The 6,000-nt window shown below is 39.7% G+C and overlaps 1 long non-coding RNA gene across 1 annotated transcript in view; it reads left to right on the top strand.

The window, feature by feature from the left end:
* The first annotated feature begins 4,801 nt into the window (after positions 1-4,801).
* Positions 4,802-6,000, top strand: part of LOC138667206 (uncharacterized) — a 389,637-nt gene continuing 388,438 nt past the window's right edge. Inside the window, exon 1 of the long non-coding RNA XR_011318640.1 lies at positions 4,802-4,889. This is a non-coding gene — a long non-coding RNA (uncharacterized lncRNA). The remainder of the gene's footprint in view (positions 4,890-6,000) is intronic.

Raw genomic sequence — 6,000 nt, 5'->3', positions numbered from 1 at the left:
TTTGTGGTTTATGATATGCTCACGCTCCGGGGCAGCCTGTGGGGGGGTCTTCATGTGGTGCTCTGATTAGACATTCATTACGCATTACACACCAACCACAAGACGGATTTCATCAACCCAGGTATTATTATAATCAGTATAACGGCGCCGACCTGAAACTGTGTGTAGGTTGCTGTGCACAATCCCACTGACAGGTTCCCTTTAAATATTATATTCCCCAATGTAAAATAAAAATAACAGATGCTTAACTTTCACACCAGCACTGTTCTTGCAATATTGCCACTAGGTCTCCCAGGGTTCCCGTGACAGTGATTGCCTGCCGCGCTCACATGGAATAACAATGTCACATGAGCCTTTGGAGACCTGATGTCGACATCCCTGGAATGAGGCAGGTGCGGGTGTGAGTATCTGTTAGGTTTTTTATACACTAGGTAATATTATATTTAAGAGTGTGATATCCGAGTGGTAGACAAACCCTTTAAAGCACAGCTGGTGAGGCAGTTTTGATAGAAATGTTTTATTTTTTATCAAGAACGGGCTATCCTGAGTATTTCCTCTAGTATACCAATATTTCTGACCTCTTTTCGCATTCCTTTTAATGGTCTTCTCAGTTTAGAAGGCACATTTTAAGATACATTTACATCATCTTTAAGAATCTTGATTTAATGCTAACTACTGATAGGCCCAAGTATCACCATTTTCTGGCTGTAGAGGCACCTACAGAAAAAGATAAGAGACGCTGTGCTCTACAGGACACACACCAACCATGCATTACATAGATAGTCCATTGATTTTAAGATTGAGAAGTTGTGGTCTACAAAACCTCAACTAAAACAACCATGCATTGCATGAGCTAAACATTGATTTTCATGAGAAGTGCCTAATCCTTCATTTCCTATGCAGCGGTGCAATGATTTGGTGTTGGACACATTGTTCTCTGAGGTTTCCAGCAACAGAATATTCTCTCATCTGCTCAGGAACCCTTCTAAAAATGGGCTTGTCTAAAATGGACAACTCCTTTAAAGAGGCAGCCCAGCAATTTTTTTTCCATCTCTGCATCCCTCAATTGATTGTCATTCACACTCTGCCATTTTTCTTTTATAATGTGTACTTACAGCCATGCAGCTCAGTTTCTTCTTTATGCTCCTTTTTGATTTGCAGATTTCAGCCTGAATTTTACTCCTGTGTGTTATGCCATATATCCCATGTTGTATCAGTGCAGCATCCTATGATAAGCTAGAGATAGCACCATCGTTGCTTGCTGTGAGGACAATGTGATTATCCTTCCCTCTATAATCTCCTAAACAAAATAAGAGAGTGAAGTATGATCTTGTACATTATACAGTTGTGCTAAAAAGTTTACATACCCCGGCAGAATTTTGCTTCCGTGGCCTTTTTTCAGAGAATATGAATGATAACACCAAATCTTTTTCTCCACTCATGGTTAGTGGTTGGGTGAAGCCATTTATTGTCAAACTGCTGTGTTTTCTATTTTTAAATCATAATGACAACCCAAAACATCCAAATGACCTTGATCAAAACTTCACATACCCTGGTGATTTTGGCCTGATAACTTGAACAGAAGTTGACACAAATGGGTTTGAATGGCTACTTAAGGTAACATCCTCACCTGTGACCTGTTTGCTGTGTGTGTGAATCAGTGTGTGTACAAAAAAGCTGAGTGAGTTCTGGGATCCAGACAGACTCTTGCATCTTTCATCCAGCCACTGATATTTCTGGATTGTGAGTCATGGGAAAAGCAAAATAAATGTCCATGTATCTATGGGAAAAGGTAGTTGAACTGTATAAAACAGGAAAGGGATACAAAAAGATATCCAAGGAATTGATAATGCCAGTCAGCAGCGTTGAAACTGTGATTAACCAATGGAAAATTAGGAGCTCTGTAAAAACAAAACCACGGTCAAGTAGACCAACAAAAATGTCATCCACAACAGCCAGGAAAATTGTTTGAGATGAAAAGAAAAACCCACAAATAACATCAGCTGAAATACAGGACTCTCTGAAAACTATTGGTTTGGCTGTTTCATGATGCATCATAAGGAGGCACTTGAAGAAAAATGGGCTGCACGGCCGAGTCACCAGAAGAAAGCCATTGCTGCACAAATGTCACAAAATATCTCGCCTATAATACACAAAACATCACAGAGACAAGCCTAACAACTTCTGGAACATGGTAATTTGAAGTAATGAGACAAAAATTAAACTTTTTGGCCACAACCATAAACGTTACATTTAGAGAGAGGCAACAAGGCCTATGATGAAAAGCATGGAGATGTATTGATGATATTTTGGGGATGTGTGAGTTACAAAGGCACAGGAAACTTGGTCAAAGTTGAAAGATAGATGAATTCAGCACATCAGCAAATACTGGAGACAAATATGCACTCATCAGCCCAGAAGCTGCGCATGGGACATACTTGGAAGCTCCAACATGACAACGATCCAAAACAAAAGGTAGAGTTGACCTGTCATTGGCTACAGCAGAACAAAATGAAGGTTCTGGAGTGGCCACCTCAGTCTCCTGACCTCAATATCATTGAGCCACTCTATGGAACTCTCAAGCGCGCAATTCATGCTGGACAGCCCAGGAATTTGCAGGAATTGGAGGCTTTTTGCCAAGAAGAGTGGGCAGCTTTACCATCTTAGAGAATAAAGAACCTCATCCACAACTACCACAAAATACTTCAAGCTGTCATTGATGTTAGAGGGGCAATACACGGTATTAAGAAATGGGGTATGTAAACTTTTGATCAGGGTCATTTAGATGTTTTCGGTTGTCATTATGATTTAAAAAGAGAAAACACAGTAGTTTGACAATAAATGCCTTCACCTAACCACTAACTATGAGGGGGGGGGGGGGGGAGTTTTGGTGCTATCATTCATATTCTCTGAAAAAAGGCCAAGAAAGCAAAGATCCTGCCAGGGTATGCAAACTTTTGAGCACAACTGTCATTATGTGACTGGCACTGTGTCATCATCATCACTATCTGTGATGGTAATTTCTGTTTAACCTCTCTAGATAGCTTCAGTGGTACAATTTGTGCTGATTTGGTATCTGAGATGGTGATGCCCTTAGGAGAACATAAGGCCATGTAATTCAAAGGAAATCACCCAACAAAAGAGAAGTGTACTCTGAATTTTTTGTTATTTTTAAATAAAAAGAAACAAATACAGTAATATTGGCAGAATGTTATACTTTATATATGCTGCTTTAAGCCTTTTTCTACATAGGATGTAATAGTATGTCCTACTTTTGGTCCCTAAATATGGAGTGAGCTCAGGACTTGAGCCCACACAATATCCGGTAGATGCTGGCTGTGTTAAACAGCCAGCATCTGCCTGTAACAGCAGTGACTGTAACTTGTTCTGATCACTGCTTTTTAACCATTTAAATGCCACTATTAATCAAATCATTAATCAAAGTGCCATTTGGTTATCAATGCCATTTGGTTATCAATGCTGATAGCCTTCATTGCTGTCATCTTAGACCTCTTTTGACTTCATAGAAGAATTTTATTTTTTCTGTCAGCACACCTTTATAAAAGTTGCAATAAAAAGTGAGCAAAACATTTTATTTACCACAAATTGGTATCAGAGAAAACTGCAGTACACCATACAAATAAAGTCCCCCGATAGACAGCTCCATGGATGGAAAAATAAAAACCAAGTTATGGGACTCAAGAAATGGTGTCAAAACATTAATTTTTTACAGATTAGTTTCACTGTAATCAAACTGACCTGGTAAATGATGTTTCCAGGTAATTATTCCCTGCATAATAAACTGTATAAAAACGAAATTGTGGGCTTTTCTTTCACCCATTTCATCACACTTGGAATTATTTCCTCTTTTCAACACGTGATATCGTAAACTGAATGGTGTCTATCAAAACGATACCCCGCAAAGAAAAACAAGGCATCATGTGGCTATGTCAAGAGAAAAACATGAAAAAAGTTATGGCTCTTTGAAGAAGAGGAGGAAAAAGCGAAAGCGTAAAATTAGGAACTGGCCGCAACGGTAACATTCATTATAGTAGATAATGAATTTTTCACATTTTCTATAAATATGTGCCCTATGCTGATTAGTTATTTTTTAAACCTGAAACACAATAATGAAATTTAGTCTCCTATTGTCTACATTTTTCCAGTGTGCACAACTTTTGGGTGTCGGAAACATAACATGTATCACACAAGAATTTATTAGAGACTGCCAGCACATGTATTAGGCGTCCGTTGACATGATAGTAAAGAATTTGTTGCAGTTCACATGAGATTAAAGTCTTAAGACAAAAAGAGACTTTTAAGTGAAAAGAAAATCTAGTTCTCCACTTTGTGCTGGCAGATTTAAATGTCCCCATTATCTTCCTAGGATTATGTGCATGACAGCTCATATCTCTACGCTCTGATCCCTACTAATTTTCACTGGTTCAAATCAACATAAAGGAGTCTTAGCACCCTGACAAATTGCCAGTGAACACCTGCCCACTTCAACTTTCTCTCTGTGTGTTTTTTTTAGCACCAAAACATTTCTGAAAGCTGTATCCTTCAGTACGGAGTTTTCCCTTTCATAAATTAGCATCCAGGATTTTCTTTACACAAACTTCCAGTGGGATTTTATGAAATGGATGTTGATCCTGTTCATCTCATAAATCTGATACCTATAAAGCCAACAACTCTTTGTCAGTCCGGGATATTGCTTGTTTTCCTAAAGCCGAGACCATTTGCTTGCCAGTCAATTCTGCATTTGCAAACATATATTTCTTTTTTTTGCAGGTGGAACAGTAAAGATTTTTCTCGTCTTTGAACAGATCTGAGATGTGTTTAGTGGAAGAGTAAACAGTGACATGTTGGATCCTGAGCTTGTCTTCAAAGTAGTTATAGAAAAATGTTGTTGCTTGTTGTATTATAACTTTAGATGCCTTTTCAGAATCAATATTTGCCTTCCTTCAAACCACAATGTGTTGGACAATGTTATTTCTCAAGGGATTTAGATTTTTACTAACTTTTCTGATGAGTAAAGCTAGACTTCTTTGATGGGATCAGACAAGCTGTAAACACAGCTGTTAACTCAAAAATTGCAGGCTCATCCGGCCAACTTAATTTTTAAATAATATGACTCGATATGCTTCTGTGTTGACCGGTAAGAGATATCCATTAACATGATTTCGACAATTTAATTTCATTAGAAGGGCCTCCCCAACAATAAAATGATCATGCGGTGTCCCACTGTTATCAGTCCTTGTATTCAGCTGTAATATGTAGGAGAAATTGGCTGTAAAGGCTTGATCAGATGAGTGCAGTCAGAGGAAGGGCGCATTCAGACGTCTGATTTTTACATACGAGTTCTATCTGTGATTTTCATAGATTACACTCATACCTGTGTTAGTCTATGGGGCCATTCACATGTCCGTCTTTCTGCTCAGACCAGGAGGTCTGCACAGGGTCGGACTGGCCCACTGGAGAACCAGAGGATTCTCTGGTGGGTCAAGGCACTGACACCTGCTGGCATACAGGGCCAGCAGCTGCCTAGGGTCCCCGCAGGTCCATGGCTCCCAGCCAGTGGTGCATTGCTAATAGCAGTACACCATGCAGCTGCTATCAGGCCTGTGAGTCAGGGGGCCTACGTGTTGCCAGTGGGGCTGCATTATACTCTGATTTGGCTACATTTTATTCTATGGGGGGCTGCATTATACTCTGTGAGTGGGCTGCATTATACCCTATGAAGGGGTTGCATTATATCCTACGAGGGGGCTGCATTATATTCTGTGGGGTGGCCGCATTATATTCTGTGGGGGGCTGCATTATACCCTATGAGAGGGCTGCATTTTAGCTTATGAGGGGGCTGCATTATACTCTGAGATGGCTACATTATATTCTATGGGAGGCTGCATTATATCTTATGAGGGGTTGTATTATACTCTGAGGGGGCTACATTGTATTCTGGGGGGCTGCATTATACTATATGAGGGTGCCCACATTATA

The sequence above is a fragment of the Ranitomeya imitator genome, chromosome 2, assembly GCF_032444005.1.
Source record: "Ranitomeya imitator isolate aRanImi1 chromosome 2, aRanImi1.pri, whole genome shotgun sequence".
In the NCBI taxonomy this organism is placed as follows: domain Eukaryota; kingdom Metazoa; phylum Chordata; class Amphibia; order Anura; family Dendrobatidae; genus Ranitomeya; species Ranitomeya imitator.
This window is presented reverse-complemented; position numbering and strand designations above follow the sequence as displayed.